Source organism: Spea bombifrons, chromosome 2 (genome assembly GCF_027358695.1).
Source record: "Spea bombifrons isolate aSpeBom1 chromosome 2, aSpeBom1.2.pri, whole genome shotgun sequence".
Lineage (NCBI taxonomy): Eukaryota > Metazoa > Chordata > Amphibia > Anura > Pelobatidae > Spea > Spea bombifrons.
Genome location: NC_071088.1, coordinates 143,053,333 through 143,078,332, shown reverse-complemented (window position 1 = coordinate 143,078,332; position 25,000 = coordinate 143,053,333). Strand labels below are relative to the sequence as shown.

The following is a 25,000-nucleotide window of genomic DNA, read 5'->3' as shown; positions in this document are numbered from 1 at the left end:
GCGGCCATACCACCCTGAAAGCGCCTGATCTCGTCTGATCTCGGAAGCTAAGCAGGGTTGGGCCTGGTTAGTACCTGGATGGGAGACCGCCTGGGAATACCAGGTGTTGTAGGCTTTTAATTTTTTCTCACAGTCCGGGGAGAGCTTTTTGCCATGTGTTTCTTGCTCATCATCAAAGCTTTAAACCCTTATTTGATCCTTCTCACCTTCTCTGTCCTGTCCCAGGGCTTATAATTCCTTTTGTCTGACGACAAGCAGCAGCAGCAGCAGCAGCAGCAGCAGCAGCAGCAGCAGCAGCAGCAGCAGCAGCAGCAGCAGCAGCAGCAGCAGCAACAGCAGCAGCAGCAACAGCAACAGAATAAGAGAAGTAAAATAAAAAACTTTCACACCTGCGGCCATACCACCCTGAAAGCGCCCGATCTCGGAAGCTAAGCAGGGTTGGGCCTGGTTAATACCTGGATGGGAGACCGCCTGGGAATACCAGGTGTTGTAGGCTTTTTCTTTTCTCACAGTCCGGGGAGAGCTTTTTGCCATGTGTTTCTTGCTCATCATCAAAGCTTTAAACCCTTATTTGAACCTTCTCACCTTCTCTGTCCTGTCCCAGGGCTTATAATTCTTTCTGTCTGACGACAAGCAGCAGCAGCAGCAGCAGCAGCAGCAGCAGCAGCAGCAGCAGCAGAATAAGAGAAGTAAAATAAAAAACTTTCACACCTGCGGCCATACCACCCTGAAAGCGCCCGATCTCGTCTGATCTCGGAAGCTAAGCAGGGTTGGGCCTGGTTAGTACCTGGATGGGAGACCGCCTGGGAATACCAGGTGTTGTAGGCTTTTAATTTTTTCTCACAGTCCGGGGAGAGCTTTTTGCCATGTGTTTCTTGCTCATCATCAAAGCTTTAAACCCTTATTTGAACCTTCTCACCTTCTCTGTCCTGTCCCAGGGCTTATAATTCTTTTTGTCTGACGACAAGCAGCAGCAGCAGCAGCAGCAGCAGCAGCAGCAGCAGCAGCAGCAGCAGCAGCAGCAGCAGCAGCAGCAGCAGCAACGGAATAAGAGAAGTAAAATAAAAAACTTTCACACCTGCGGCCATACCACCCTGAAAGCGCCCGATCTCGTCTGATCTTGGAAGCTAAGCAGGGTTGGGCCTGGTTAGTACCTGGATGGGAGACCGCCTGGGAATACCAGGTGTTGTAGGCTTTTAATTTTTTCTCACAGTCCGGGGAGAGCTTTTTGCCATGTGTTTCTTGCTCATCATCAAAGCTTTAAACCCTTATTTGAACCTTCTCACCTTCTCTGTCCTGTCCCAGGGCTTATAATTCTTTTTGTCTGACGACAAGCAGCAGCAGCAGCAGCAGCAGCAGCAGCAGCAGCAGCAGCAGCAGCAGCAGCAGCAACAGAATAAGAGAAGTAAAATAAAAAACTTTCACACCTGTGGCCATACCACCCTGAAAGCGCCCGATCTCGTTTGATCTCGGAAGCTAAGCAGGGTTGGGCCTGGTTAGTACCTGGATGGCAGACCGCCTGGGAATACCAGGTGTTGTAGGCTTTTAATTTTTTCTCACAGTCCGGGGAGAGCTTTTTGCCATGTGTTTCTTGCTCATCATCAAAGCTTTAAACCCTTATTTGAACCTTCTCACCTTCTCTGTCCTGTCCCAGGGCTTATAATTCTTTCTGTCTGACGACAAGCAGCAGCAGCAGCAGCAGCAGCAGCAGCAGCAGCAGCAGCAGCAGCAGCAGCAGCAGCAGCAACAGAATAAGAAAAGTAAAATAAACAGCTTTCACACCTGCGGCCATACCACCCTGAAAGCGCCCGATCTCATCTGATCTCGGAAGCTAAGCAGGGTTGGGCCTGGTTAGTACCTGGATGGGAGACCGCCTGGGAATACCAGATGTTGTAGGCTTTTTCTTTTCTCACAGTCCAGGGAGAGCTTTTTGCCATGTGTTTCTTGCTCATCATCAAAGCTTTAAACCCTTATTTGAACCTTCTCACCTTCTCTGTCCTGTCCCAGGGCTTATAATTCTTTCTGTCTGACGACAAGCAGCAGCAGCAGCAGCAGCAGCAGAAGCAGAAGCAGAAGCAGCAGAAGCAGAAGCAGAAGCAGAAGCAGCAGCAGCAGCAGCAGCAGCAGCAGCAGCAGCAGCAGCAGCAGCAGCAGCAGCAGCAACAGAATAAGAGAAGTAAAATAAAAAACTTTCACACCTGCGGCCATACCACCCTGAAAGCGCCCGATCTCGTCTGATCTCGGAAGCTAAGCAGGGTTGGGCCTGGTTAGTACCTGGATGGGAGACCGCCTGGGAATACCAGGTGTTGTAGGCTTTTTCTTTTCTCACAGTCCGGGGAGAGCTTTTTGCCATGTGTTTCTTGCTCATCATCAAAGCTTTAAACCCTTATTTGAACCTTCTCACCTTCTCTGTCCTGTCCCAGGGCTTATAATTCTTTCTGTCTGACGACAAGCAGCAGCAGCAGCAGCAGCAGCAGCAGCAGCAGCAGCAGCAGCAGCAGCAGCAGCAACAGAATAAGAGAAGTAAAATAAAAAACTTTCACACCTGCGGCCATACCACCCTGAAAGCGCCCGATCTCGTCTGATCTCGGAAGCTAAGCAGGGTTGGGCCTGGTTAGTACCTGGATGGGAGACCGCCTGGGAATACCAGGTGTTGTAGGCTTTTTCTTTTCTCACAGTCCGGGGAGAGCTTTTTGCCATGTGTTTCTTGCTCATCATCAAAGCTTTAAACCCTTATTTGAACCTTCTCACCTTCTCTGTCCTGTCCCAGGGCTTATAATTCTTTTTGTCTGACGACAAGCAGCAGCAGCAGCAGCAGCAGCAGCAGCAGCAGCAGCAGCAGCAGCAGCAGCAGCAGCAGCAGCAGCAGCAGCAGCAGCAGCAACAGAATAAGAGAAGTAAAATAAAAAACTTTCACACCTGCGGCCATACCACCCTGAAAGCGCCCGATCTCGTCTGATCTCGGAAGCTAAGCAGGGTTGGGCCTGGTTAGTACCTGGATGGCAGACCGCCTGGGAATACCAGGTGCTGTAGGCTTTTAATTTTTTCTCACAGTCCGGGGAGAGCTTTTTGCCATGTGTTTCTTGCTCATCATCAAAGCTTTAAACCCTTATTTGAACCTTCTCACCTTCTCTGTCCTGTCCCAGGGCTTATAATTCTTTCTGTCTGACGACAAGCAGCAGCAGCAGCAGCAGCAGCAGCAGCAGCAGCAGCAGCAGCAGCAGCAGCAGCAACAGAATAAGAGAAGTAAAATGAAAAACTTTCACACCTGCGGCCATACCACCCTGAAAGCGCCCGATCTCGTTTGATCTCGGAAGCTAAGCAGGGTTGGGCCTGGTTAGTACCTGGATGGCAGACCGCCTGGGAATACCAGGTGTTGTAGGCTTTTAATTTTTTCTCACAGTCCGGGGAGAGCTTTTTGCCATGTGTTTCTTGCTCATCATCAAAGCTTTAAACCCTTATTTGAACCTTCTCACCTTCTCTGTCCTGTCCCAGGGCTTATAATTCTTTCTGTCTGACGACAAGCAGCAGCAGCAGCAGCAGCAGCAGCAGCAGCAGCAGCAGCAGCAGCAGCAGCAGCAGCAGCAGCAGCAGCAGCAGCAGCAGCAGCAGCAGCAACAGAATAAGAAAAGTAAAATAAAGAGCTTTCACACCTGCGGCCATACCACCCTGAAAGTGCCCGATCTCATCTGATCTCGGAAGCTAAGCAGGGTTGGGCCTGGTTAGTACCTGGATGGGAGACCGCCTGGGAATACCAGGTGTTGTAGGCTTTTTCTTTTCTCACAGTCCGGGGAGAGCTTTTTGCCATGTGTTTCTTGCTCATCATCAAAGCTTTAAACCCTTATTTGAACCTTCTCACCTTCTCTGTCCTGTCCCAGGGCTTATAATTCTTTCTGTCTGACGACAAGCAGCAGCAGCAGCAGCAGCAGCAGCAGCAGCAGCAGCAGAAGCAGAAGCAGAAGCAGAAGCAGAAGCAGAAGCAGAAGCAGAAGCAGAAGCAGCAGCAACAGAATAAGAGAAGTAAAATAAAAAACTTTCACACCTGCGGCCATACCACCCTGAAAGCGCCCGATCTCGTCTGATCTCGGAAGCTAAGCAGGGTTGGGCCTGGTTAGTACCTGGATGGGAGACCGCCTGGGAATACCAGGTGTTGTAGGCTTTTTCTTTTCTCACAGTCCGGGGAGAGCTTTTTGCCATGTGTTTCTTGCTCATCATCAAAGCTTTAAACCCTTATTTGAACCTTCTCACCTTCTCTGTCCTGTCCCAGGGCTTATAATTCTTTCTGTCTGACGACAAGCAGCAGCAGCAGCAGCAGCAGCAGCAGCAGCAGCAGCAGCAGCAGCAGCAGCAGCAGCAGCAGCAGCAACAGAATAAGAGAAGTAAAATAAAAAACTTTCACACCTGCGGCCATACCACCCTGAAAGCGCCCGATCTCGTCTGATCTCGGAAGCTAAGCAGGGTTGGGCCTGGTTAGTACCTGGATGGGAGACCGCCTGGGAATACCAGGTGTTGTAGGCTTTTTCTTTTCTCACAGTCCGGGGAGAGCTTTTTGCCATGTGTTTCTTGCTCATCATCAAAGCTTTAAACCCTTATTTGAACCTTCTCACCTTCTCTGTCCTGTCCCAGGGCTTATAATTCTTTTTGTCTGACGACAAGCAGCAGCAGCAGCAGCAGCAGCAGCAGCAGCAGCAGCAGCAGCAGCAGCAGCAGCAGCAGCAACAGAATAAGAGAAGTAAAATAAAAAACTTTCACACCTGCGGCCATACCACCCTGAAAGCGCCCGATCTCGTCTGATCTCGGAAGCTAAGCAGGGTTGGGCCTGGTTAGTACCTGGATGGGAGACCGCCTGGGAATACCAGGTGTTGTAGGCTTTTAATTTTTTCTCACAGTCCGGGGAGAGCTTTTTGCCATGTGTTTCTTGCTCATCATCAAAGCTTTAAACCCTTATTTGAACCTTCTCACCTTCTCTGTCCTGTCCCAGGGCTTATAATTCTTTCTGTCTGACGACAAGCAGCAGCAGCAGCAGCAGCAGCAGCAGCAGCAGCAGCAGCAGCAGCAACAGAATAGGAAAAGTAAAATAAAGAGCTTTCACACCTGCGGCCATACCTCCCTGAAAGCGCCCGATCTCGTCTGATCTCGGAAGCTAAGCAGGGTTGGGCCTGGTTAGTACCTGGATGGGAGACCGCCTGGGAATACCAGGTGTTGTAGGCTTTTAATTTTTTCTCACAGTCCGGGGAGAGCTTTTTGCCATGTGTTTCTTGCTCATCATCAAAGCTTTAAACCCTTATTTGAACCTTCTCACCTTCTCTGTCCTGTCCCAGGGCTTATAATTCTTTCTGTCTGACGACAAGCAGCAGCAGCAGCAGCAGCAGCAGCAGCAGCAGCAGCAGCAGCAGCAGCAGCAGCAGCAGCAGCAGCAGCAGCAGCAGCAGCAGCAGCAGCAGCAGCAGCAGCAGCAGCAGCAGCAGCAGCAGCAACAGAATAAGAGAAGTAAAATAAAAAACTTTCACACCTGCGGCCATACCACCCTGAAAGCGCCTGATCTCGGAAGCTAAGCAGGGTTGGGCCTGGTTAGTACCTGGATGGGAGACCGCCTGGGAATACCAGGTGTTGTAGGCTTTTTCTTTTCTCACAGTCCGGGGAGAGCTTTTTGCCATGTGTTTCTTGCTCATCATCAAAGCTTTAAACCCTTATTTGAACCTTCTCACCTTCTCTGTCCTGTCCCAGGGCTTATAATTCTTTCTGTCTGACGACAAGCAGCAGCAGCAGCAGCAGCAGCAGCAGCAGCAGCAGCAGCAGAATAAGAGAAGTAAAATAAAAAACTTTCACACCTGCGGCCATACCACCCTGAAAGCGCCCGATCTCGTCTGATCTCGGAAGCTAAGCAGGGTTGGGCCTGGTTAGTACCTGGATGGGAGACCGCCTGAGAATACCAGGTGTTGTAGGCTTTTAATTTTTTCTCACAGTCCGGGGAGAGCTTTTTGCCATGTGTTTCTTGCTCATCATCAAAGCTTTAAACCCTTATTTGAAACTTCTCACCTTCTCTGTCCTGTCCCAGGGCTTATAATTCTTTTTGTCTGACGACAAGCAGCAGCAGCAGCAGCAGCAGCAGCAGCAGCAGCAGCAGCAGCAGCAGCAGCAGCAGCAGCAGCAGCAACAGAATAAGAGAAGTAAAATAAAAAATTTTCACACCTGAGGCCATACCACCCTGAAAGCGCCCGATCTCGTCTGATCTCGGAAGCTAAGCAGGGTTGGGCCTGGTTAGTACCTGGATGGGAGACTGCCTGGGAATACCAGGTGTTGTAGGCTTTTAATTTTTTCTCACAGTCCGGGGAGAGCTTTTTGCCATGTGTTTCTTGCTCATCATCAAAGCTTTAAACCCTTATTTGCAGCAGCAACAGAATAAGAGAAGTAGAATAAAAAACTTTCACACCTGCGGCCATACCACCCTGAAAGCGCCCGATTTCGTCTGATCTTGGAAGCTAAGCAGGGTTGGGCCTGGTTAGTACCTGGATGGGAGACCCCCTGGGAATACCAGGTGTTGTAGGCTTTTAATTTTTTCTCACAGTCCGGGGAGAGCTTTTTGCCATGTGTTTCTTGCTCATCATCAAAGCTTTAAACCCTTATTTGAACCTTCTCACCTTCTCTGTCCTGTCCCAGGGCTTATAATTCTTTCTGTCTGACGACAAGCAGCAGCAGCAGCAGCAGCAGCAGCAGCAGCAGCAGCAGCAGCAGCAGCAGCAGCAGAAGAATAAGAGAAGTAAAATAAAAACCTTTCACACCTGCGGCCATACCACCCTGAAAGCGCCCGATCTCGTCTGATCTCGGAAGCTAAGCAGTGTTGGCCCTGGTTAGTACCTGGATGGGAGACCGCCTGGGAATACCAGGTGTTGTAGGCTTTTAATTTTTTCTCACAGTCCGGGGAGAGCTTTTTGCCATGTGTTTCTTGCTCATCATCAAAGCTTTAAACCCTTATTTGAACCTTCTCACCTTCTCTGTCCTGTCCCAGGGTTTATAATTCTTTCTGTCTGACGACAAGCAGCAGCAGCAGCAGCAGCAGCAGCAGCAGCAGCAGCAGCAGCAGCAGCAGCAGCAGCAGCAGCAGAATAAGAGAAGTAAAATAAAAAACATTCACACATGCGGCCATACCACCCTGAAAGCGCCCGATCTCGTCTGATCTCGGAAGCTAAGCAGGTTTGGGCCTGGTTAGTACCTGGATGGGAGACCGCCTGGGAATACCAGGTGTTGTAGGCTTTTTCTTTTCTCACAGTCCGGGGAGAGCTTTTTGCCATGTGTTTCTTGCTCATCATCAAAGCTTTAAACCCTTATTTGAACCTTCTCACCTTCTCTGTCCTGTCCCAGGGCTTATAATTATTTCTGTCTGACGACAAGCAGCAGCAGCAGCAGCAGCAGCAGCAGCAGCAGCAGCAGCAGCAGCAGCAGCAGAATAAGAGAAGTAAAATAAAAAACTTTCACACCTGCGGCCATACCACCCTGAAAGCGCCCGATCTCATCTGATCTCGGAAGCTAAGCAGGGTTGGGCCTGGTTAGTACCTGGATGGGAGACCGCCTGGGAATACCAGGTGTTGTAGGCTTTTAATTTTTTCTCACAGTCCGGGGAGAGCTTTTTGCCATGTGTTTCTTGCTCATCATCAAAGCTTTAAACCCTTATTTGAACCTTCTCACCTTCTCTGTCCTGTCCCAGGGCTTATAATTCTTTTTGTCTGACGACAAGCAGCAGCAGCAGCAGCAGCAGCAGCAGCAGCAGCAGCAGCAGCAGCAGCAGCAGCAGCAGCAGCAGAATAAGAGAAGTAAAATAAAAAACTTTCACACCTGCGGCCATACCACCCTGAAAGCGCCCGATCTCGTCTGATCTTGGAAGCTAAGCAGGGTTGGGCCTGGTTAGTACCTGGATGGGAGACCGCCTGGGAATACCAGGTGTTGTAGGCTTTTAATTTTTTCTCACAGTCCGGGGAGAGCTTTTTGCCATGTGTTTCTTGCTCATCATCAAAGCTTTAAACCCTTATTTGAACCTTCTCACCTTCTCTGTCCTGTCCCAGGGCTTATAATTCTTTTTGTCTGACGACAAGCAGCAGCAGCAGCAGCAGCAGCAGCAGCAGCAGCAGCAGCAGCAGCAGCAGCAACAGAATAAGAGAAGTAAAATAAAAAACTTTCACACCTGCGGCCATACCACCCTGAAAGCGCCCGATCTCGTCTGATCTCGGAAGCTAAGCAGGGTTGGGCCTGGTTAGTACCTGGATGGGTGACCGCCTGGGAATACCAGGTGTTGTAGGCTTTTAATTTTTTCTCACAGTCCGGGGAGAGCTTTTTGCCATGTGTTTCTTGCTCATCATCAAAGCTTTAAACCCTTATTTGAACCTTCTCACCTTCTCTGTCCTGTCCCAGGGCTTATAATTCCTTTTGTCTGACGACAAGCAGCAGCAGCAGCAGCAGCAGCAGCAGCAGCAGCAGCAGCAGCAGCAGCAGCAGCAGCAGCAGCAGCAGCAGCAGCAGCAGCAGCAGCAGCAGCAGCAGCAGCAGCAGCAGCAGCAGCAGCAGCAGCAGCAGCAGCAGCAGCAGCAGCAGCAGCAGCAGCAGAATAAGAGAAGTAAAATAAAAAACTTTCACACCTGCGGCCATACCACCCTGAAAGCGCCTGATCTCGGAAGCTAAGCAGGGTTGGGCCTGGTTAGTACCTGGATGGGAGACCGCCTGGGAATACCAGGTGTTGTAGGCTTTTAATTTTTTCTCACAGTCCGGGGAGAGCTTTTTGCCATGTGTTTCTTGCTCATCATCAAAGCTTTAAACCCTTGTTTGAACCTTCTCACCTTCTCTGTCCTGTCCCAGGGCTTATAATTCTTTCTGTCTGACGACAAGCAGCAGCAGCAGCAGCAGCAGCAGCAGCAGCAGCAGCAGCAGCAGAATAAGAGAAGTAAAATAAAAAACTTTCACACCTGCGGCCATACCACCCTGAAAGCGCCCGATCTCGTCTGATCTCGGAAGCTAAGCAGGGTTGGGCCTGGTTAGTACCTGGATGGGAGACCGCCTGGGAATACCAGGTGTTGTAGGCTTTTTCTTTTCTCACAGTCCGGGGAGAGCTTTTTGCCATGTGTTTCTTGCTCATCATCAAAGCTTTAAACCCTTATTTGAACCTTCTCACCTTCTCTGTCCTGTCCCAGGGCTTATAATTCTTTCTGTCTGACGACAAGCAGCAGCAGCAGCAGCAGCAGCAGCAGCAGCAGCAGCAGCAGCAGCAGCAGCAGCAGCAGCAGCAGAATAAGAGAAGTAAAATAAAAAACTTTCACACCTGCGGCCATACCACCCTGAAAGCGCCCGATCTCGTCTGATCTCGGAAGCTAAGCAGTGTTGGGCCTGGTTAGTACCTGGATGGGAGACCGCCTGGGAATACCAGGTGTTGTAGGCTTTTTCTTTTCTCACAGTCCGGGGAGAGCTTTTTGCCATGTGTTTCTTGCTCATCATCAAAGCTTTAAACCCTTATTTGAACCTTCTCACCTTCTCTGTCCTGTCCCAGGGCTTATAATTCTTTCTGTCTGACGACAAGCAGCAGCAGCAGCAGCAGCAGCAGCAGCAGCAGCAGCAGCAGCAGCAGCAGCAGCAGCAGCAGCAGCAGCAGAATAAGAAAAGTAAAATAAAAAACTTTCACACCTGCGGCTATACCACCCTGAAAGCGCCCGATCTCGTCTGATCTCGGAAGCTAAGCAGGGTTGGGCCTGGTTAGTACCTGGATGGGAGACCGCCTGGGAATACCAGGTGTTGTAGGCTTTTAATTTTTTCTCACAGTCCGGGGAGAGCTTTTTGCCATGTGTTTCTTGCTCATCATCAAAGCTTTAAACCCTTATTTGAACCTTCTCACCTTCTCTGTCCTGTCCCAGGGCTTATAATTCTTTTTGTCTGACGACAAGCAGCAGCAGCAGCAGCAGCAGCAGCAGCAGCAGCAGCAGCAGCAGCAGCAGCAGCAGCAGCAGCAGCAGCAGCAGCAGCAACAGAATAAGAGAAGTAAAATGAAAAACTTTCACACCTGCGGCCATACCACCCTGAAAGCGCCCGATCTCGTCTGATCTCGGAAGCTAAGCAGGGTTGGGCCTGGTTAGTACCTGGATGGGAGACCGCCTGGGAATACCAGGTGTTGTAGGCTTTTAATTTTTTCTCACAGTCCGGGGAGAGCTTTTTGCCATGTGTTTCTTGCTCATCATCAAAGCTTTAAACCCTTATTTGAACCTTCTCACCTTCTCTGTCCTGTCCCAGGGCTTATAATACTTTTTGTCTGACGACAAGCAGCAGCAGCAGCAGCAGCAGCAGCAGCAGCAGCAGCAGCAGCAGCAGCAGCAGCAGCAGCAGCAGCAGCAGCAGCAGCAGCAGCAACAGAATAAGAGAAGTAAAATAAAAAACTTACACACCTGCAGCCATACCACCCTGAAAGCGCCTGATCTCGTTTGATCTCGGAAGCTAAGCAGGGTTGGGCCTGGTTAGTACCTGGATGGCAGACCGCCTGGGAATACCAGGTGTTGTAGGCTTTTAATTTTTTCTCACAGTCCGGGGAGAGCTTTTTGCCATGTGTTTCTTGCTCATCATCAAAGCTTTAAACCCTTATTTGAACCTTCTCACCTTCTCTGTCCTGTCCCAGGGCTTATAATTCTTTCTGTCTGACGACAAGCAGCAGCAGCAGCAGCAGCAGCAGCAGCAGCAGCAGCAGCAGCAGCAGCAGCAGCAGCAGCAGCAGCAGCAGCAACAGAATAAGAAAAGTAAAATAAAGAGCTTTCACACCAGCGGCCATACCACCCTGAAAGTGCCCGATCTCATCTGATCTCGGAAGCTAAGCAGGGTTGGGCCTGGTTAGTACCTGGATGGGAGACCGCCTGGGAATACCAGGTGTTGTAGGCTTTTTCTTTTCTCACAGTCCGGGGAGAGCTTTTTGCCATGTGTTTCTTGCTCATCATCAAAGCTTTAAACCCTTATTTGAACCTTCTCACCTTCTCTGTCCTGTCCCAGGGCTTATAATTCTTTCTGTCTGACGACAAGCAGCAGCAGCAGCAGCAGCAGCAGCAGCAGCAGAAGCAGAAGCAGAAGCAGAAGCAGAAGCAGAAGCAGAAGCAGAAGCAGAAGCAGAAGCAACAGAATAAGAGAAGTAAAATAAAAAACTTTCACACCTGCGGCCATACCACCCTGAAAGCGCCCGATCTCGTCTGATCTCGGAAGCTAAGCAGGGTTGGGCCTGGTTAGTACCTGGATGGGAGACCGCCTGGGAATACCAGGTGTTGTAGGCTTTTTCTTTTCTCACAGTCCGGGGAGAGCTTTTTGCCATGTGTTTCTTGCTCATCATCAAAGCTTTAAACCCTTATTTGAACCTTCTCACCTTCTCTGTCCTGTCCCAGGGCTTATAATTCTTTCTGTCTGACGACAAGCAGCAGCAGCAGCAGCAGCAGCAGCAGCAGCAGCAGCAGCAGCAGCAGCAGCAGCAGCAGCAGCAGCAGCAACAGAATAAGAGAAGTAAAATAAAAAACTTTCACACCTGCGGCCATACCACCCTGAAAGCGCCCGATCTCGTCTGATCTCGGAAGCTAAGCAGGGTTGGGCCTGGTTAGTACCTGGATGGGAGACCGCCTGGGAATACCAGGTGTTGTAGGCTTTTTCTTTTCTCACAGTCCGGGGAGAGCTTTTTGCCATGTGTTTCTTGCTCATCATCAAAGCTTTAAACCCTTATTTGAACCTTCTCACCTTCTCTGTCCTGTCCCAGGGCTTATAATTCTTTTTGTCTGACGACAAGCAGCAGCAGCAGCAGCAGCAGCAGCAGCAGCAGCAGCAGCAGCAGCAGCAACAGAATAAGAGAAGTAAAATAAAAAACTTTCACACCTGCGGCCATACCACCCTGAAAGCGCCCGATCTCGTCTGATCTCGGAAGCTAAGCAGGGTTGGGCCTGGTTAGTACCTGGATGGGAGACCGCCTGGGAATACCAGGTGTTGTAGGCTTTTAATTTTTTCTCACAGTCCGGGGAGAGCTTTTTGCCATGTGTTTCTTGCTCATCATCAAAGCTTTAAACCCTTATTTGAACCTTCTCACCTTCTCTGTCCTGTCCCAGGGCTTATAATTCTTTCTGTCTGACGACAAGCAGCAGCAGCAGCAGCAGCAGCAGCAGCAGCAACAGAATAGGAAAAGTAAAATAAAGAGCTTTCACACCTGCGGCCATACCTCCCTGAAAGCGCCCGATCTCGTCTGATCTCGGAAGCTAAGCAGGGTTGGGCCTGGTTAGTACCAGGATGGGAGACCGCCTGGGAATACCAGGTGTTGTAGGCTTTTAATTTTTTCTCACAGTCCGGGGAGAGCTTTTTGCCATGTGTTTCTTGCTCATCATCAAAGCTTTAAACCCTTATTTGAACCTTCTCACCTTCTCTGTCCTGTCCCAGGGCTTATAATTCTTTCTGTCTGACGACAAGCAGCAGCAGCAGCAGCAGCAGCAGCAGCAGCAGCAGCAGCAGCAGCAGCAGCAGCAGCAGCAGCAGCAGCAGCAGCAGCAGCAGCAGCAGCAGCAGCAGCAGCAGCAGCAGCAGCAACAGAATAAGAGAAGTAAAATAAAAAACTTTCACACCTGCGGCCATACCACCCTGAAAGCGCCTGATCTCGGAAGCTAAGCAGGGTTGGGCCTGGTTAGTACCTGGATGGGAGACCGCCTGGGAATACCAGGTGTTGTAGGCTTTTTCTTTTCTCACAGTCCGGGGAGAGCTTTTTGCCATGTGTTTCTTGCTCATCATCAAAGCTTTAAACCCTTATTTGAACCTTCTCACCTTCTCTGTCCTGTCCCAGGGCTTATAATTCTTTCTGTCTGACGACAAGCAGCAGCAGCAGCAGCAGCAGCAGCTGCAGCAGCAGCAGCAGCAGCAGCAGAATAAGAGAAGTAAAATAAAAAACTTTCACACCTGCGGCCATACCACCCTGAAAGCGCCTGATCTCGGAAGCTAAGCAGGGTTGGGCCTGGTTAGTACCTGGATGGGAGACCGCCTGAGAATACCAGGTGTTGTAGGCTTTTAATTTTTTCTCACAGTCCGGGGAGAGCTTTTTGCCATGTGTTTCTTGCTCATCATCAAAGCTTTAAACCCTTATTTGAACCTTCTCACCTTCTCTGTCCTGTCCCAGGGCTTATAATTCTTTTTGTCTGACGACAAGCAGCAGCAGCAGCAGCAGCAGCAGCAGCAGCAGCAGCAGCAACAGAATAAGAGAAGTAAAATAAAAAACTTTCACACCTGCGGCCATACCACCCTGAAAGCGCCCGATCTCGTCTGATCTCGGAAGCTAAGCAGGGTTGGGCCTGGTTAGTACCTGGATGGGAGACCGCCTGGGAATACCAGGTGTTGTAGGCTTTTAATTTTTTCTCACAGTCCGGGGAGAGCTTTTTGCCATGTGTTTCTTGCTCATCATCAAAGCTTTAAACCCTTATTTGAACCTTCTCACCTTCTCTGTCCTGTCCCAGGGCTTATAATTCTTTTTGTCTGACGACAAGCAGCAGCAGCAGCAGCAGCAGCAGCAGCAGCAGCAGCAGCAGCAGCAGCAGCAGCAGCAGCAGCAGCAGCAGCAGCAGCAGCAGCAGAATAAGAGAAGTAAAATAAAAAACTTTCACACCTGCGGCCATACCACCCTGAAAGCGCCCGATCTCGTCTGATCTCGGAAGCTAAGCAGGGTTGGGCCTGGTTAGTACCTGGATGGGAGACCGCCTGGGAATACCAGGTGTTGTAGGCTTTTAATTTTTTCTCACAGTCCGGGGAGAGCTTTTTGCCATGTGTTTCTTGCTCATCATCAAAGCTTTAAACCCTTATTTGAACCTTCTCACCTTCTCTGTCCTGTCCCAGGGCTTATAATTCTTTCTGTCTGACGACAAGCAGCAGCAGCAGCAGCAGCAGCAGCAGCAGCAACAGAATAGGAAAAGTAAAATAAAGAGCTTTCACACCTGCGGCCATACCTCCCTGAAAGCGCCCGATCTCGTCTGATCTCGGAAGCTAAGCAGGGTTGGGCCTGGTTAGTACCAGGATGGGAGACCGCCTGGGAATACCAGGTGTTGTAGGCTTTTAATTTTTTCTCACAGTCCGGGGAGAGCTTTTTGCCATGTGTTTCTTGCTCATCATCAAAGCTTTAAACCCTTATTTGAACCTTCTCACCTTCTCTGTCCTGTCCCAGGGCTTATAATTCTTTCTGTCTGACGACAAGCAGCAGCAGCAGCAGCAGCAGCAGCAGCAGCAGCAGCAGCAGCAGCAGCAGCAGCAGCAGCAGCAGCAGCAGCAACAGAATAAGAGAAGTAAAATAAAAAACTTTCACACCTGCGGCCATACCACCCTGAAAGCGCCTGATCTCGGAAGCTAAGCAGGGTTGGGCCTGGTTAGTACCTGGATGGGAGACCGCCTGGGAATACCAGGTGTTGTAGGCTTTTTCTTTTCTCACAGTCCGGGGAGAGCTTTTTGCCATGTGTTTCTTGCTCATCATCAAAGCTTTAAACCCTTATTTGAACCTTCTCACCTTCTCTGTCCTGTCCCAGGGCTTATAATTCTTTCTGTCTGACGACAAGCAGCAGCAGCAGCAGCAGCAGCTGCAGCAGCAGCAGCAGCAGCAGCAGAATAAGAGAAGTAAAATAAAAAACTTTCACACCTGCGGCCATACCACCCTGAAAGCGCCTGATCTCGGAAGCTAAGCAGGGTTGGGCCTGGTTAGTACCTGGATGGGAGACCGCCTGAGAATACCAGGTGTTGTAGGCTTTTAATTTTTTCTCACAGTCCGGGGAGAGCTTTTTGCCATGTGTTTCTTGCTCATCATCAAAGCTTTAAACCCTTATTTGAACCTTCTCACCTTCTCTGTCCTGTCCCAGGGCTTATAATTCTTTTTGTCTGACGACAAGCAGCAGCAGCAGCAGCAGCAGCAGCAGCAGCAGCAGCAGCAACAGAATAAGAGAAGTAAAATAAAAAACTTTCACACCTGCGGCCATACCACCCTGAAAGCGCCCGATCTCGTCTGATCTCGGAAGCTAAGCAGGGTTGGGCCTGGTTAGTACCTGGATGGGAGACCGCCTGGGAATACCAGGTGTTGTAGGCTTTTAATTTTTTCTCACAGTCCGGGGAGAGCTTTTTGCCATGTGTTTCTTGCTCATCATCAAAGCTTTAAACCCTTATTTGAACCTTCTCACCTTCTCTGTCCTGTCCCAGGGCTTATAATTCTTTTTGTCTGACGACAAGCAGCAGCAGCAGCAGCAGCAGCAGCAGCAGCAGCAGCAGCAGCAGCAGCAGCAGCAGCAGCAGCAGCAGCAGCAGCAGCAGCAGCAGCAGAATAAGAGAAGTAAAATAAAAAATTTTCACACCTGAGGCCATACCACCCTGAAAGCGCCCGATCTCGTCTGATCTCGGAAGCTAAGCAGGGTTGGGCCTGGTTAGTACCTGGATGGGAGACTGCCTGGGAATACCAGGTGTTGTAGGCTTTTAATTTTTTCTCACAGTCCGGGGAGAGCTTTTTGCCATGTGTTTCTTGCTCATCATCAAAGCTTTAAACCCTTATTTGCAGCAGCAACAGAATAAGAGAAGTAGAATAAAAAACTTTCACACCTGCGGCCATACCACCCTGAAAGCGCCCGATCTCGTCTGATCTTGGAAGCTAAGCAGGGTTGGGCCTGGTTAGTACCTGGATGGGAGACCCCCTGGGAATACCAGGTGTTGTAGGCTTTTAATTTTTTCTCACAGTCCGGGGAGAGCTTTTTGCCATGTGTTTCTTGCTCATCATCAAAGCTTTAAACCCTTATTTGAACCTTCTCACCTTCTCTGTCCTGTCCCAGGGCTTATAATTCTTTTTGTCTGACGACAAGCAGCAGCAGCAGCAGCAGCAGCAGCAGCAGCAGCAGCAGCAGCAGCAGCAGCAGCAGCAGCAACAGAATAAGAGAAGTAAAATAAAAAACTTTCACACCTGCTGCCATATCACCCTGAAAGCGCCCGATCTCGTCTGATCTTGGAAGCTAAGCAGGGTTGGGCCTGGTTAGTACCTGGATGGGAGACCGCCTGGGAATACCAGGTGTCGTAGGCTTTTAATTTTTTCTCACAGTCCGGGGAGAGCTTTTTGCCATGTGTTTCTTGCTCATCATCAAAGCTTTAAACCCTTATTTGAACCTTCTCACCTTCTCTGTCCTGTCCCAGGGCTTATAATTCTTTCTGTCTGACGACAAGCAGCAGCAGCAGCAGCAGCAGCAGCAGCAACAGAATAAGAAAAGTAAAATAAAGAGCTTTCACACCTGCGGCCATACCACCCTGAAAGCGCCCGATCTCGTCTGATCTCGGAAGCTAAGCAGGGTTGGGCCTGGTTAGTACCTGGATGGGAGACCGCCTGGGAATACCAGGTGTTGTAGGCTTTTTCTTTTCTCACAGTCCGGGGAGAGCTTTTTGCCTTGTGTTTCTTGCTCATCATCAAAGCTTTAAACCCTTATTTGAACCTTCTCACCTTCTCTGTCCTGTCCCAGGGCTTATAATTCTTTCTGTCTGACGACAAGCAGCAGCAGCAGCAGCAGCAGCAGCAGCAGCAGCAGCAGCAGCAGCAGCAGCAGCAGCAGCAGCAGCAGCAGCAGCAGCAGCAACAGAATAAGAGAAGTAAAATAAAAAACTTTCACACCTGCGGCCATACCACCCTGAAAGCGCCCGATCTCGTCTGATCTCGGAAGCTAAGCCGGGTTGGGCCTGGTTAGTACCTGGATGGGAGACCGCCTGGGAATACCAGGTGTTGTAGGCTTTTTCTTTTCTCACAGTCCGGGGAGAGCTTTTTGCCATGTGTTTCTTGCTCATCATCAAAGCTTTAAACCCTTATTTGAACCTTCTCACCTTCTCTGTCCTGTCCCAGGGCTTATAATTCTTTCTGTCTGACGACAAGCAGCAGCAGCAGCAGCAGCAGCAGCAGCAGCAGCAGCAGCAGCAGCAGAATAAGAGAAGTAAAATAAAAAACTTTCACACCTGCGGCCATACCACCCTGAAAGCGCCCGATCTCATCTGATCTCGGAAGCTAAGCAGGGTTGGGCCTGGTTAGTACCTGGATGGGAGACCGCCTGGGAATACCAGGTGTTGTAGGCTTTTAATTTTTTCTCACAGTCCGGGGAGAGCTTTTTGCCATGTGTTTCTTGCTCATCATCAAAGCTTTAAACCCTTATTTGAACCTTCTCACCTTCTCTGTCCTGTCCCAGGGCTTATAATTCTTTTTGTCTGACGACAAGCAGCAGCAGCAGCAGCAGCAGCAGCAGCAGCAGCAGCAGCAGCAGCAGCAGCAGCAGCAGCAGCAGCAGCAGCAGCAGCAGCAGCAGCAGCAGCAGCAGCAACAGAATAAGAGAAGTAAAATAAAAAACTTTCACACCTGCGGCCATACCACCCTGAAAGCGCCCGATCTCGTCTGATCTCGGAAGCTAAGCAGGGTTGGGCCTGGTTAGTACCTGGATGGGAGACCGCCTGGGAATACCAGGTGTTGTAGGCTTTTAATTTTTTCTCACAGTCCGGGGAGAGCTTTTTGCCATGTGTTTCTTGCTCATCATCAAAGCTTTAAACCCTTATTTGAACCTTCTCACCTTCTCTGTCCTGTCCCAGGGCTTATAATTCTTTCTGTCTGACGACAAGCAGCAGCAGCAGCAGCAGCAGCAGCAGCAGCAGCAGCAGCAGCAGCAGCAACAGAATAAGAAAAGTAAAATAAAGATCTTTCACACCTGCAGCCATACCTCCCTGAAAGCGCCCGATCTCGTCTGATCTCGGAAGCTAAGCAGGGTTGGGCCTGGTTAGTACCTGGATGGGAGACCGCCTGGGAATACCAGGTGTTGTAGGCTTTTAATTTTTTCTCACAGTCCGGGGAGAGCTTTTTGCCATGTGTTTCTTGCTCATCATCAAAGCTTTAAACCCTTATTTGAACCTTCTCACCTTCTCTGTCCTGTCCCAGGGCTTATAATTCTTTTTGTCTGACGACAAGCAGCAGCAGCAGCAGCAGCAGCAGCAGCAGCAGCAGCAGCAGCAGCAGCAGCAACAGAATAAGAGAAGTAAAATGAAAAACTTTCACACCTGCGGCCATACCACCCTGAAAGCGCCCGATCTCGTCTGATCTCGGAAGCTAAGCAGGGTTGGGCCTGGTTAGTACCAGGATGGGAGTCCGCCTGGGAATACCAGGTGTTGTAGGCTTTTAATTTTTTCTCACAGTCCGGGGAGAGCTTTTTGCCATGTGTTTCTTGCTCATCATCAAAGCTTTAAACCCTTATTTGAACCTTCTCACCTTCTCTGTCCTGTCCCAGGGCTTATAATTCTTTTTGTCTGACGACAAGCAGCAGCAGCAGCAGCAGCAGCAGCAGCAGCAGCAGCAGCAGCAGCAGCAGCAGCAACAGAATAAGAGAAGTAAAATAAAAAACTTTCACACCTGCGGCCATACCACCCTGAAAGCGCCCGATCTCGTTTGATCTCGGAAGCTAAGCAGGGTTGGGCCTGGTTAGTACCTGGATGGCAGACCGCCTGGGAATACCAGGTGTTGTAGGCTTTTAATTTTTTCTCACAGTCCGGGGAGAGCTTTTTGCCATGTGTTTCTTGCTCATCATCAAAGCTTTAAACCCTTATTTGAACCTTCTCACCTTCTCTGTCCTGTCCCAGGGCTTATAATTCTTTCTGTCTGACGACAAGCAGCAGCAGCAGCAGCAGCAGCAGCCGCAGCAGCAGCAGCAGCCGCAGCAGCAGCAGCAGCAGCAGCAGAATAAGAGAAGTAAAATAAAAAACTTTCACAACTGCGGCCATACCACCCTGAAAGCGCCCGATCTCGTCTGATCTCGGAAGCTAAGCAGGGTTGGGCCTGGTTAGTACCTGGATGGGAGACCGCCTGGGAATACCAGGTGTCGTAGGCTTTTAATTTTTTCTCACAGTCCGGGGAGAGCTTTTTGCCATGTGTTTCTTGCTCATCATCAAAGCTTTAAACCCTTATTTGAACCTTCTCACCTTCTCTGTCCTGTCCCAGGGCTTATAATTCTTTCTGTCTGACGACAAGCAGCAGCAGCAGCAGCAGCAGCAGCAGCAACAGAATAAGAAAAGTAAAATAAAGAGCTTTCACACCTGCGGCCATACCACCCTGAAAGCGCCCGATCTCGTCTGATCTCGGAAGCTAAGCAGGGTTGGGCCTGGTTAGTACCTGGATGGGAGACCGCCTGGGAATACCAGGTGTTGTAGGCTTTTTCTTTTCTCACAGTCCGGGGAGAGCTTTTTGCCTTGTGTTTCTTGCTCATCATCAAAGCTTTAAACCCTTATTTGAACCTTCTCACCTTCTCTGTCCTGTCCCAGGGCTTATAATTCTTTCTGTCTGACGACAAGCAGCAGCAGCAGCAGCAGCAGCAGCAGCAGCAGCAGCAGCAGCAGCAGCAGCAGCAGCAGCAACAGAATAAGAGAAGTAAAATAAAAAACTTTCACACCTGCGGCCATACCACCCTGAAAGCGCCCGATCTCGTCTGATCTCGGAAGCTAAGCCGGGTTGGGCCTGGTTAGTACCTGGATGGGAGACCGCCTGGGAATACCAGGTGTTGTAGGCTTTTTCTTTTCTCACAGTCCGGGGAGAGCTTTTTGCCATGTGTTTCTTGCTCATCATCAAAGCTTTAAACCCTTATTTGAACCTTCTCACCTTCTCTGTCCTGTCCCAGGGCTTATAATTCTTTCTGTCTGACGACAAGCAGCAGCAGCAGCAGCAGCAGCAGCAGCAGCAGCAGCAGCAGCAGCAGCAGAATAAGAGAAGTAAAATAAAAAACTTTCACACCTGCGGCCATACCACCCTGAAAGCGCCCGATCTCATCTGATCTCGGAAGCTAAGCAGGGTTGGGCCTGGTTAGTACCTGGATGGGAGACCGCCTGGGAATACCAGGTGTTGTAGGCTTTTAATTTTTTCTCACAGTCCGGGGAGAGCTTTTTGCCATGTGTTTCTTGCTCATCATCAAAGCTTTAAACCCTTATTTGAACCTTCTCACCTTCTCTGTCCTGTCCCAGGGCTTATAATTCTTTTTGTCTGACGACAAGCAGCAGCAGCAGCAGCAGCAGCAGCAGCAGCAGCAGCAGCAGCAGCAGCAGCAGCAGCAGCAGCAACAGAATAAGAGAAGTAAAATAAAAAACTTTCACACCTGCGTCCATACCACCCTGAAAGCGCCCGATCTCGTCTGATCTCGGAAGCTAAGCAGGGTTGGGCCTGGTTAGTACCTGGATGGGAGACCGCCTGGGAATACCAGGTGTTGTAGGCTTTTAATTTTTTCTCACAGTCCGGGGAGAGCTTTTTGCCATGTGTTTCTTGCTCATCATCAAAGCTTTAAACCCTTATTTGAACCTTCTCACCTTCTCTGTCCTGTCCCAGGGCTTATAATTCTTTCTGTCTGACGACAAGCAGCAGCAGCAGCAGCAGCAGCAGCAGCAGCAGCAGCAGCAGCAGCAGCAGCAGCAGCAGCAGCAGCAACAGAATAAGAAAAGTAAAATAAAGATCTTTCACACCTGCAGCCATACCTCCCTGAAAGCGCCCGATCTCGTCTGATCTCGGAAGCTAAGCAGGGTTGGGCCTGGTTAGTACCTGGATGGGAGACCGCCTGGGAATACCAGGTGTTGTAGGCTTTTTCTTTTCTCACAGTCCGGGGAGAGCTTTTTGCCATGTGTTTCTTGCTCATCATCAAAGCTTTAAACCCTTATTTGAACCTTCTCACCTTCTCTGTCCTGTCCCAGGGCTTATAATTCTTTCTGTCTGACGACAAGCAGCAGCAGCAGCAGCAGCAGCAGCAGCAGCAGCAGCAGCAGCAGCAGCAGCAGCAGCAGCAGCAGCAGCAGCAGCAGCAGCAGCAGCAGCAGCAGCAGCAGCAGCAGCAGCAGCAGCAGCAGCAGCAGCAGCAGCAGAATAAGAGAAGTAAAATAAAAAACTTTCACACATGTGGCCATACCACCCTGAAAGCGTCTGATCTCGGAAGCTAAGCAGGGTTGGGCCTGGTTAGTACCTGGATGGGAGACCGCCTGGGAATACCAGGTGTTGTAGGCTTTTAATTTTTTCTCACAGTCCGGGGAGAGCTTTTTGCCATGTGTTTCTTGCTCATCATCAAAGCTTTAAACCCTTATTTGAACCTTCTCACCTTCTCTGTCCTGTCCCAGGGCTTATAATTCTTTTTGTCTGACGACAAGCAGCAGCAGCAGCAGCAGCAGCAGCAGCAGCAGCAGCAGCAGCAGCAGCAGCAGCAGCAGCAGCAACAGAATAAGAGAAGTAAAATGAAAAACTTTCACACCTGCGGCCATACCACCCTGAAAGCGCCCGATCTCGTCTGATCTCGGAAGCTAAGCAGGGTTGGGCCTGGTTAGTACCAGGATGGGAGTCCGCCTGGGAATACCAGGTGTTGTAGGTTTTTAATTTTTTCTCACAGTCCGGGGAGAGCTTTTTGCCATGTGTTTCTTGCTCATCATCAAAGCTTTAAACCCTTATTTGAACCTTCTCACCTTCTCTGTCCTGTCCCAGGGCTTATAATTCTTTTTGTCTGACGACAAGCAGCAGCAGCAGCAGCAGCAGCAGCAGCAGCAGCAGCAGCAGCAGCAGCAGCAACAGAATAAGAGAAGTAAAATAAAAAACTTTCACACCTGCGGCCATACCACCCTGAAAGCGCCCGATCTCGTTTGATCTCGGAAGCTAAGCAGGGTTGGGCCTGGTTAGTACCTGGATGGCAGACCGCCTGGGAATACCAGGTGTTGTAGGCTTTTAATTTTTTCTCACAGTCCGGGGAGAGCTTTTTGCCATGTGTTTCTTGCTCATCATCAAAGCTTTAAACCCTTATTTGAACCTTCTCACCTTCTCTGTCCTGTCCCAGGGCTTATAATTCTTTCTGTCTGACGACAAGCAGCAGCAGCAGCAGCAGCAGCAGCAGCAGCAGCAGCAGCAGCAACAGCAGCAACAGAATAAGAAAAGTAAAATAAAGAGCTTTCACACCTGCGGCCATACCACCCTGAAAGTGCCCGATCTCATCTGATCTCGGAAGCTAAGCAGGGTTGGGCCTGGTTAGTACCTGGATGGGAGACCGCCTGGGAATACCAGGTGTTGTAGGCTTTTTCTTTTCTCACAGTCCGGGGAGAGCTTTTTGCCATGTGTTTCTTGCTCATCATCAAAGCTTTAAACCCTTATTTGAACCTTCTCACCTTCTCTGTCCTGTCCCAGGGCTTATAATTCTTTCTGTCTGACGACAAGCAGCAGCAGCAGCAGCAGCAGCAGCAGCAGCAGAAGCAGAAGCAGAAGCAGAAGCAGAAGCAGAAGCAGAAGCAGAAGCAGAAGCAGCAGCAACAGAATAAGAGAAGTAAAATAAAAAACTTTCACACCTGCGGCCATACCACCCTGAAAGCGCCCGATCTCGTCTGATCTCGGAAGCTAAGCAGGGTTGGGCCTGGTTAGTACCTGGATGGGAGACCGCCTGGGAATACCAGGTGTTGTAGGCTTTTTCTTTTCTCACAGTCCGGGGAGAGCTTTTTGCCATGTGTTTCTTGCTCATCATCAAAGCTTTAAACCCTTATTTGAACCTTCTCACCTTCTCTGTCCTGTCCCAGGGCTTATAATTCTTTCTGTCTGACGACAAGCAGCAGCAGCAGCAGCAGCAGCAGCAGCAGCAGCAGCAGCAGCAGCAGCAGCAGCAGCAACAGAATAAGAGAAGTAAAATAAAAAACTTTCACACCTGCGGTCATACCACCCTGAAAGCGCCCGATCTCGTCTGATCTCGGAAGCTAAGCAGGGTTGGGCCTGGTTAGTACCTGGATGGGAGACCGCCTGGGAATACCAGGTGTTGTAGGCTTTTAATTTTTTCTCACAGTCCGGGGAGAGCTTTTTGCCATGTGTTTCTTGCTCATCATCAAAGCTTTAAACCCTTATTTGAACCTTCTCACCTTCTCTGTCCTGTCCCAGGGCTTATAATTCTTTCTGTCTGACGACAAGCAGCAGCAGCAGCAGCAGCAGCAGCAGCAGCAGCAGCAGCAACAGAATAGGAAAAGTAAAATAAAGTGCTTTCACACCTGCGGCCATACCTCCCTGAAAGCGCCCGATCTCGTCTGATCTCGGAAGCTAAGCAGGGTTGGGCCTGGTTAGTACCTGGATGGGAGACCGCCTGGGAATACCAGGTGTTGTAGGCTTTTTCTTTTCTCACAGTCCGGGGAGAGCTTTTTGCCATGTGTTTCTTGCTCATCATCAAAGCTTTAAACCCTTATTTGAACCTTCTCACCTTCTCTGTCCTGTCCCAGGGCTTATAATTCTTTCTGTCTGACGACAAGCAGCAGCAGCAGCAGCAGCAGCAGCAGCAGCAGCAGCAGCAGCAGCAACAGAATAGGAAAAGTAAAATAAAGAGCTTTCGCACCTGCGGCCATACCTCCCTGAAAGCGCCCGATCTCGTCTGATCTCGGAAGCTAAGCAGGGTTGGGCCTGGTTAGTACCTGGATGGGCGACCACCTGGGAATACCAGGTGTTGTAGGCTTTTTCTTTTCTCACAGTCCGGGGAGAGCTTTTTGCCATGTGTTTCTTGCTCATCATCAAAGCTTTAAACCCTTATTTGAACCTTCTCACCTTCTCTGTCCTGTCCCAGGGCTTATAATTCTTTCTGTCTGACGACAAGCAGCAGCAGCAGCAGCAGCAGCAGCAGCAACAGCAACAGAATAAGAGAAGTAAAATAAAAAACTTTCACACCTGCGGCCATACCACCATGAAAGCGCCCGATTTCGTCTGATCTCGGAAGCTAAGCAGGGTTGGGCCTGGTTAGTACCTGGATGGGAGACCGCCTGGGAATACCAGGTGTTGTAGGCTTTTAATTTTTTCTCACAGTCCGGGGAGAGCTTTTTGCCATGTGTTTCTTGCTCATCATCAAAGCTTTAAACCCTTATTTGAACCTTCTCACCTTCTCTGTCCTGTCCCAGGGCTTATAATTCTTTTTGTCTGACGACAAGCAGCAGCAGCAGCAGCAGCAGCAGCAGCAGCAGCAGCAGCAGCAGCAGCAGCAGCAGCAGCAGCAGCAGCAGCAGCAGCAGCAGCAGCAGCAGCAGCAGCAGCAGCAGCAGCAGCAGCAGCAGCAACAGAATAAGAGAAGTAAAATAAAGAGCTTTCACACCTGCGGCCATACCACCCTGAAAGCGCCTGATCTCGGAAGCTAAGCAGGGTTGGGCCTGGTTAGTACCTGGATGGGAGACCGCCTGGGAATACCAGGTGTTGTAGGCTTTTTCTTTTCTCACAGTCCGGGGAGAGCTTTTTGCCATGTGTTTCTTGCTCATCATCAAAGCTTTAAACCCTTATTTGAACCTTCTCACCTTCTCTGTCCTGTCCCAGGGCTTATAATTCTTTTTGTCTGACGACAAGCAGCAGCAGCAGCAGCAGCAGCAGCAGCAGCAGCAGCAGCAGCAACAGAATAAGAGAAGTAAAATAAAAAACTTTCACACCTGCGGCCATACCACCCTGAAAGCGCCCGATCTCGTCTGATCTCGGAAGCTAACCAGGGTTGGGCCTGGTTAGTACCTGGATCGGAGACCGCCTGGGAATACCAGGTGTTGTAGGATTTTAATTTTTTCTCACAGTCCGGGGAGAGCTTTTTGCCATGTGTTTCTTGCTCATCATCAAAGCTTTAAACCCTTATTTGAACCTTCTCACCTTCTCTGTCCTGTCCCAGGGCTTATAATTCTTTTTGTCTGACGACAAGCAGCAGCAGCAGCAGCAGCAGCAGCAGCAGCAGCAGCAGCAGCAACAGAATAAGAAAAGTAAAATAAAGAGCTTTCACACCTGCGGCCATACCACCCTGAAAGCGCCCGATCTTGTCTGATCTCGGAAGCTAAGCAGGGTTGGGCCTGGTTAGTACCTGGATGGGAGACCGCCTGGGAATACCAGGTGTTGTAGGCTTTTTCTTTTCTCACAGTCCAGGGAGAGCTTTTTGCCATGTGTTTCTTGCTCATCATCAAAGCTTTAAACCCTTATTTGAACCTTCTCACCTTCTCTGTCCTGTCC

At 49.9% G+C, this 25,000-nt stretch overlaps 62 non-coding genes and 9 pseudogenes across 62 annotated transcripts in view; all 71 read left to right on the top strand.

Moving 5' to 3' along the window:
* LOC128477256 (5S ribosomal RNA) overlaps positions 1 to 115 on the top strand; it is a 119-nt gene extending 4 nt beyond the window's left edge. The window contains exon 1 of the ribosomal RNA XR_008348237.1: positions 1 to 115. This exon is cut by the window's left edge and continues 4 nt beyond it. This is a non-coding gene — a ribosomal RNA (5S ribosomal RNA).
* Positions 116 to 387: 272 nt separating this feature from the next.
* LOC128480201 (uncharacterized) lies at positions 388 to 496 on the top strand (annotated as a pseudogene).
* A 213-nt stretch (positions 497 to 709) lies between these two features.
* On the top strand, positions 710 to 828 carry LOC128476514 (5S ribosomal RNA). The gene has a single exon (XR_008347522.1). It is a non-coding gene; the product is annotated as a 5S ribosomal RNA (ribosomal RNA).
* Positions 829 to 1,076: 248 nt separating this feature from the next.
* On the top strand, positions 1,077 to 1,195 carry LOC128477593 (5S ribosomal RNA). The gene has a single exon (XR_008348555.1). It is a non-coding gene; the product is annotated as a 5S ribosomal RNA (ribosomal RNA).
* Positions 1,196 to 1,425: 230 nt separating this feature from the next.
* LOC128478684 (5S ribosomal RNA) lies at positions 1,426 to 1,544 on the top strand. The gene has a single exon (XR_008349592.1). It is a non-coding gene; the product is annotated as a 5S ribosomal RNA (ribosomal RNA).
* Positions 1,545 to 1,780: 236 nt separating this feature from the next.
* LOC128477769 (5S ribosomal RNA) lies at positions 1,781 to 1,899 on the top strand. The gene has a single exon (XR_008348725.1). It is a non-coding gene; the product is annotated as a 5S ribosomal RNA (ribosomal RNA).
* Positions 1,900 to 2,196: 297 nt separating this feature from the next.
* On the top strand, positions 2,197 to 2,315 carry LOC128476513 (5S ribosomal RNA). The gene has a single exon (XR_008347521.1). It is a non-coding gene; the product is annotated as a 5S ribosomal RNA (ribosomal RNA).
* Positions 2,316 to 2,543: 228 nt separating this feature from the next.
* Positions 2,544 to 2,662, top strand: LOC128476512 (5S ribosomal RNA). Its single transcript, XR_008347520.1, has one exon. It is a non-coding gene; the product is annotated as a 5S ribosomal RNA (ribosomal RNA).
* A 255-nt stretch (positions 2,663 to 2,917) lies between these two features.
* LOC128477008 (5S ribosomal RNA) lies at positions 2,918 to 3,036 on the top strand. Its single transcript, XR_008347998.1, has one exon. It is a non-coding gene; the product is annotated as a 5S ribosomal RNA (ribosomal RNA).
* A 230-nt stretch (positions 3,037 to 3,266) lies between these two features.
* LOC128478239 (5S ribosomal RNA) lies at positions 3,267 to 3,385 on the top strand. Its single transcript, XR_008349169.1, has one exon. It is a non-coding gene; the product is annotated as a 5S ribosomal RNA (ribosomal RNA).
* Positions 3,386 to 3,651: 266 nt separating this feature from the next.
* On the top strand, positions 3,652 to 3,770 carry LOC128476753 (5S ribosomal RNA). Its single transcript, XR_008347752.1, has one exon. It is a non-coding gene; the product is annotated as a 5S ribosomal RNA (ribosomal RNA).
* Positions 3,771 to 4,040: 270 nt separating this feature from the next.
* On the top strand, positions 4,041 to 4,159 carry LOC128476511 (5S ribosomal RNA). The gene has a single exon (XR_008347519.1). It is a non-coding gene; the product is annotated as a 5S ribosomal RNA (ribosomal RNA).
* A 240-nt stretch (positions 4,160 to 4,399) lies between these two features.
* LOC128476509 (5S ribosomal RNA) lies at positions 4,400 to 4,518 on the top strand. Its single transcript, XR_008347518.1, has one exon. It is a non-coding gene; the product is annotated as a 5S ribosomal RNA (ribosomal RNA).
* A 234-nt stretch (positions 4,519 to 4,752) lies between these two features.
* On the top strand, positions 4,753 to 4,871 carry LOC128476508 (5S ribosomal RNA). Its single transcript, XR_008347517.1, has one exon. It is a non-coding gene; the product is annotated as a 5S ribosomal RNA (ribosomal RNA).
* Positions 4,872 to 5,092: 221 nt separating this feature from the next.
* Positions 5,093 to 5,211, top strand: LOC128476794 (5S ribosomal RNA). The gene has a single exon (XR_008347789.1). It is a non-coding gene; the product is annotated as a 5S ribosomal RNA (ribosomal RNA).
* Positions 5,212 to 5,510: 299 nt separating this feature from the next.
* LOC128480052 (uncharacterized) lies at positions 5,511 to 5,619 on the top strand (annotated as a pseudogene).
* A 210-nt stretch (positions 5,620 to 5,829) lies between these two features.
* LOC128477488 (5S ribosomal RNA) lies at positions 5,830 to 5,948 on the top strand. The gene has a single exon (XR_008348457.1). It is a non-coding gene; the product is annotated as a 5S ribosomal RNA (ribosomal RNA).
* A 242-nt stretch (positions 5,949 to 6,190) lies between these two features.
* On the top strand, positions 6,191 to 6,309 carry LOC128479043 (5S ribosomal RNA). Its single transcript, XR_008349935.1, has one exon. It is a non-coding gene; the product is annotated as a 5S ribosomal RNA (ribosomal RNA).
* Positions 6,310 to 6,431: 122 nt separating this feature from the next.
* Positions 6,432 to 6,550, top strand: LOC128478661 (5S ribosomal RNA). The gene has a single exon (XR_008349569.1). It is a non-coding gene; the product is annotated as a 5S ribosomal RNA (ribosomal RNA).
* Positions 6,551 to 6,780: 230 nt separating this feature from the next.
* On the top strand, positions 6,781 to 6,899 carry LOC128479075 (5S ribosomal RNA). Its single transcript, XR_008349966.1, has one exon. It is a non-coding gene; the product is annotated as a 5S ribosomal RNA (ribosomal RNA).
* A 236-nt stretch (positions 6,900 to 7,135) lies between these two features.
* LOC128478950 (5S ribosomal RNA) lies at positions 7,136 to 7,254 on the top strand. Its single transcript, XR_008349846.1, has one exon. It is a non-coding gene; the product is annotated as a 5S ribosomal RNA (ribosomal RNA).
* A 222-nt stretch (positions 7,255 to 7,476) lies between these two features.
* On the top strand, positions 7,477 to 7,595 carry LOC128476505 (5S ribosomal RNA). Its single transcript, XR_008347514.1, has one exon. It is a non-coding gene; the product is annotated as a 5S ribosomal RNA (ribosomal RNA).
* A 236-nt stretch (positions 7,596 to 7,831) lies between these two features.
* On the top strand, positions 7,832 to 7,950 carry LOC128477592 (5S ribosomal RNA). The gene has a single exon (XR_008348554.1). It is a non-coding gene; the product is annotated as a 5S ribosomal RNA (ribosomal RNA).
* A 227-nt stretch (positions 7,951 to 8,177) lies between these two features.
* On the top strand, positions 8,178 to 8,296 carry LOC128476691 (5S ribosomal RNA). Its single transcript, XR_008347693.1, has one exon. It is a non-coding gene; the product is annotated as a 5S ribosomal RNA (ribosomal RNA).
* A 332-nt stretch (positions 8,297 to 8,628) lies between these two features.
* LOC128480050 (uncharacterized) lies at positions 8,629 to 8,737 on the top strand (annotated as a pseudogene).
* Positions 8,738 to 8,952: 215 nt separating this feature from the next.
* Positions 8,953 to 9,071, top strand: LOC128476507 (5S ribosomal RNA). The gene has a single exon (XR_008347516.1). It is a non-coding gene; the product is annotated as a 5S ribosomal RNA (ribosomal RNA).
* A 234-nt stretch (positions 9,072 to 9,305) lies between these two features.
* LOC128478028 (5S ribosomal RNA) lies at positions 9,306 to 9,424 on the top strand. Its single transcript, XR_008348970.1, has one exon. It is a non-coding gene; the product is annotated as a 5S ribosomal RNA (ribosomal RNA).
* Positions 9,425 to 9,664: 240 nt separating this feature from the next.
* Positions 9,665 to 9,783, top strand: LOC128477032 (5S ribosomal RNA). Its single transcript, XR_008348022.1, has one exon. It is a non-coding gene; the product is annotated as a 5S ribosomal RNA (ribosomal RNA).
* Positions 9,784 to 10,037: 254 nt separating this feature from the next.
* On the top strand, positions 10,038 to 10,156 carry LOC128476506 (5S ribosomal RNA). The gene has a single exon (XR_008347515.1). It is a non-coding gene; the product is annotated as a 5S ribosomal RNA (ribosomal RNA).
* A 260-nt stretch (positions 10,157 to 10,416) lies between these two features.
* On the top strand, positions 10,417 to 10,535 carry LOC128478917 (5S ribosomal RNA). The gene has a single exon (XR_008349815.1). It is a non-coding gene; the product is annotated as a 5S ribosomal RNA (ribosomal RNA).
* A 248-nt stretch (positions 10,536 to 10,783) lies between these two features.
* Positions 10,784 to 10,902, top strand: LOC128477533 (5S ribosomal RNA). Its single transcript, XR_008348500.1, has one exon. It is a non-coding gene; the product is annotated as a 5S ribosomal RNA (ribosomal RNA).
* A 264-nt stretch (positions 10,903 to 11,166) lies between these two features.
* On the top strand, positions 11,167 to 11,285 carry LOC128476504 (5S ribosomal RNA). The gene has a single exon (XR_008347513.1). It is a non-coding gene; the product is annotated as a 5S ribosomal RNA (ribosomal RNA).
* A 243-nt stretch (positions 11,286 to 11,528) lies between these two features.
* On the top strand, positions 11,529 to 11,647 carry LOC128476503 (5S ribosomal RNA). Its single transcript, XR_008347512.1, has one exon. It is a non-coding gene; the product is annotated as a 5S ribosomal RNA (ribosomal RNA).
* A 222-nt stretch (positions 11,648 to 11,869) lies between these two features.
* On the top strand, positions 11,870 to 11,988 carry LOC128476502 (5S ribosomal RNA). The gene has a single exon (XR_008347511.1). It is a non-coding gene; the product is annotated as a 5S ribosomal RNA (ribosomal RNA).
* A 206-nt stretch (positions 11,989 to 12,194) lies between these two features.
* Positions 12,195 to 12,313, top strand: LOC128476626 (5S ribosomal RNA). Its single transcript, XR_008347630.1, has one exon. It is a non-coding gene; the product is annotated as a 5S ribosomal RNA (ribosomal RNA).
* Positions 12,314 to 12,603: 290 nt separating this feature from the next.
* Positions 12,604 to 12,712, top strand: LOC128480049 (uncharacterized; annotated as a pseudogene).
* Positions 12,713 to 12,931: 219 nt separating this feature from the next.
* Positions 12,932 to 13,040, top strand: LOC128480355 (uncharacterized; annotated as a pseudogene).
* A 215-nt stretch (positions 13,041 to 13,255) lies between these two features.
* Positions 13,256 to 13,374, top strand: LOC128476501 (5S ribosomal RNA). Its single transcript, XR_008347510.1, has one exon. It is a non-coding gene; the product is annotated as a 5S ribosomal RNA (ribosomal RNA).
* Positions 13,375 to 13,631: 257 nt separating this feature from the next.
* LOC128476500 (5S ribosomal RNA) lies at positions 13,632 to 13,750 on the top strand. The gene has a single exon (XR_008347509.1). It is a non-coding gene; the product is annotated as a 5S ribosomal RNA (ribosomal RNA).
* Positions 13,751 to 13,956: 206 nt separating this feature from the next.
* On the top strand, positions 13,957 to 14,075 carry LOC128476625 (5S ribosomal RNA). The gene has a single exon (XR_008347629.1). It is a non-coding gene; the product is annotated as a 5S ribosomal RNA (ribosomal RNA).
* A 248-nt stretch (positions 14,076 to 14,323) lies between these two features.
* Positions 14,324 to 14,432, top strand: LOC128480048 (uncharacterized; annotated as a pseudogene).
* A 216-nt stretch (positions 14,433 to 14,648) lies between these two features.
* LOC128480354 (uncharacterized) lies at positions 14,649 to 14,757 on the top strand (annotated as a pseudogene).
* A 215-nt stretch (positions 14,758 to 14,972) lies between these two features.
* On the top strand, positions 14,973 to 15,091 carry LOC128476499 (5S ribosomal RNA). Its single transcript, XR_008347508.1, has one exon. It is a non-coding gene; the product is annotated as a 5S ribosomal RNA (ribosomal RNA).
* A 260-nt stretch (positions 15,092 to 15,351) lies between these two features.
* Positions 15,352 to 15,470, top strand: LOC128479042 (5S ribosomal RNA). Its single transcript, XR_008349934.1, has one exon. It is a non-coding gene; the product is annotated as a 5S ribosomal RNA (ribosomal RNA).
* Positions 15,471 to 15,592: 122 nt separating this feature from the next.
* LOC128477608 (5S ribosomal RNA) lies at positions 15,593 to 15,711 on the top strand. The gene has a single exon (XR_008348571.1). It is a non-coding gene; the product is annotated as a 5S ribosomal RNA (ribosomal RNA).
* Positions 15,712 to 15,947: 236 nt separating this feature from the next.
* LOC128479320 (5S ribosomal RNA) lies at positions 15,948 to 16,066 on the top strand. The gene has a single exon (XR_008350204.1). It is a non-coding gene; the product is annotated as a 5S ribosomal RNA (ribosomal RNA).
* Positions 16,067 to 16,269: 203 nt separating this feature from the next.
* Positions 16,270 to 16,388, top strand: LOC128476498 (5S ribosomal RNA). Its single transcript, XR_008347507.1, has one exon. It is a non-coding gene; the product is annotated as a 5S ribosomal RNA (ribosomal RNA).
* Positions 16,389 to 16,643: 255 nt separating this feature from the next.
* Positions 16,644 to 16,762, top strand: LOC128477869 (5S ribosomal RNA). The gene has a single exon (XR_008348819.1). It is a non-coding gene; the product is annotated as a 5S ribosomal RNA (ribosomal RNA).
* A 216-nt stretch (positions 16,763 to 16,978) lies between these two features.
* Positions 16,979 to 17,097, top strand: LOC128476494 (5S ribosomal RNA). Its single transcript, XR_008347503.1, has one exon. It is a non-coding gene; the product is annotated as a 5S ribosomal RNA (ribosomal RNA).
* A 275-nt stretch (positions 17,098 to 17,372) lies between these two features.
* On the top strand, positions 17,373 to 17,491 carry LOC128476497 (5S ribosomal RNA). Its single transcript, XR_008347506.1, has one exon. It is a non-coding gene; the product is annotated as a 5S ribosomal RNA (ribosomal RNA).
* Positions 17,492 to 17,715: 224 nt separating this feature from the next.
* LOC128476877 (5S ribosomal RNA) lies at positions 17,716 to 17,834 on the top strand. Its single transcript, XR_008347870.1, has one exon. It is a non-coding gene; the product is annotated as a 5S ribosomal RNA (ribosomal RNA).
* Positions 17,835 to 18,061: 227 nt separating this feature from the next.
* LOC128477001 (5S ribosomal RNA) lies at positions 18,062 to 18,180 on the top strand. The gene has a single exon (XR_008347991.1). It is a non-coding gene; the product is annotated as a 5S ribosomal RNA (ribosomal RNA).
* Positions 18,181 to 18,410: 230 nt separating this feature from the next.
* Positions 18,411 to 18,529, top strand: LOC128478238 (5S ribosomal RNA). The gene has a single exon (XR_008349168.1). It is a non-coding gene; the product is annotated as a 5S ribosomal RNA (ribosomal RNA).
* Positions 18,530 to 18,768: 239 nt separating this feature from the next.
* On the top strand, positions 18,769 to 18,887 carry LOC128477153 (5S ribosomal RNA). Its single transcript, XR_008348135.1, has one exon. It is a non-coding gene; the product is annotated as a 5S ribosomal RNA (ribosomal RNA).
* A 203-nt stretch (positions 18,888 to 19,090) lies between these two features.
* LOC128476496 (5S ribosomal RNA) lies at positions 19,091 to 19,209 on the top strand. Its single transcript, XR_008347505.1, has one exon. It is a non-coding gene; the product is annotated as a 5S ribosomal RNA (ribosomal RNA).
* Positions 19,210 to 19,443: 234 nt separating this feature from the next.
* Positions 19,444 to 19,562, top strand: LOC128477866 (5S ribosomal RNA). Its single transcript, XR_008348817.1, has one exon. It is a non-coding gene; the product is annotated as a 5S ribosomal RNA (ribosomal RNA).
* A 219-nt stretch (positions 19,563 to 19,781) lies between these two features.
* Positions 19,782 to 19,900, top strand: LOC128476482 (5S ribosomal RNA). The gene has a single exon (XR_008347492.1). It is a non-coding gene; the product is annotated as a 5S ribosomal RNA (ribosomal RNA).
* A 239-nt stretch (positions 19,901 to 20,139) lies between these two features.
* LOC128476755 (5S ribosomal RNA) lies at positions 20,140 to 20,258 on the top strand. The gene has a single exon (XR_008347754.1). It is a non-coding gene; the product is annotated as a 5S ribosomal RNA (ribosomal RNA).
* Positions 20,259 to 20,500: 242 nt separating this feature from the next.
* On the top strand, positions 20,501 to 20,619 carry LOC128476876 (5S ribosomal RNA). Its single transcript, XR_008347869.1, has one exon. It is a non-coding gene; the product is annotated as a 5S ribosomal RNA (ribosomal RNA).
* Positions 20,620 to 20,925: 306 nt separating this feature from the next.
* Positions 20,926 to 21,034, top strand: LOC128480643 (uncharacterized; annotated as a pseudogene).
* A 239-nt stretch (positions 21,035 to 21,273) lies between these two features.
* Positions 21,274 to 21,392, top strand: LOC128476929 (5S ribosomal RNA). The gene has a single exon (XR_008347920.1). It is a non-coding gene; the product is annotated as a 5S ribosomal RNA (ribosomal RNA).
* Positions 21,393 to 21,619: 227 nt separating this feature from the next.
* LOC128478237 (5S ribosomal RNA) lies at positions 21,620 to 21,738 on the top strand. Its single transcript, XR_008349167.1, has one exon. It is a non-coding gene; the product is annotated as a 5S ribosomal RNA (ribosomal RNA).
* A 227-nt stretch (positions 21,739 to 21,965) lies between these two features.
* Positions 21,966 to 22,084, top strand: LOC128476752 (5S ribosomal RNA). The gene has a single exon (XR_008347751.1). It is a non-coding gene; the product is annotated as a 5S ribosomal RNA (ribosomal RNA).
* Positions 22,085 to 22,348: 264 nt separating this feature from the next.
* Positions 22,349 to 22,467, top strand: LOC128476495 (5S ribosomal RNA). Its single transcript, XR_008347504.1, has one exon. It is a non-coding gene; the product is annotated as a 5S ribosomal RNA (ribosomal RNA).
* A 231-nt stretch (positions 22,468 to 22,698) lies between these two features.
* On the top strand, positions 22,699 to 22,817 carry LOC128476819 (5S ribosomal RNA). The gene has a single exon (XR_008347813.1). It is a non-coding gene; the product is annotated as a 5S ribosomal RNA (ribosomal RNA).
* A 215-nt stretch (positions 22,818 to 23,032) lies between these two features.
* On the top strand, positions 23,033 to 23,151 carry LOC128476793 (5S ribosomal RNA). The gene has a single exon (XR_008347788.1). It is a non-coding gene; the product is annotated as a 5S ribosomal RNA (ribosomal RNA).
* Positions 23,152 to 23,370: 219 nt separating this feature from the next.
* On the top strand, positions 23,371 to 23,489 carry LOC128476824 (5S ribosomal RNA). Its single transcript, XR_008347818.1, has one exon. It is a non-coding gene; the product is annotated as a 5S ribosomal RNA (ribosomal RNA).
* A 207-nt stretch (positions 23,490 to 23,696) lies between these two features.
* LOC128478704 (5S ribosomal RNA) lies at positions 23,697 to 23,815 on the top strand. Its single transcript, XR_008349611.1, has one exon. It is a non-coding gene; the product is annotated as a 5S ribosomal RNA (ribosomal RNA).
* A 299-nt stretch (positions 23,816 to 24,114) lies between these two features.
* LOC128480047 (uncharacterized) lies at positions 24,115 to 24,223 on the top strand (annotated as a pseudogene).
* A 216-nt stretch (positions 24,224 to 24,439) lies between these two features.
* LOC128479298 (5S ribosomal RNA) lies at positions 24,440 to 24,558 on the top strand. Its single transcript, XR_008350182.1, has one exon. It is a non-coding gene; the product is annotated as a 5S ribosomal RNA (ribosomal RNA).
* A 218-nt stretch (positions 24,559 to 24,776) lies between these two features.
* LOC128477955 (5S ribosomal RNA) lies at positions 24,777 to 24,895 on the top strand. The gene has a single exon (XR_008348901.1). It is a non-coding gene; the product is annotated as a 5S ribosomal RNA (ribosomal RNA).
* Positions 24,896 to 25,000: the final 105 nt, after the last annotated feature.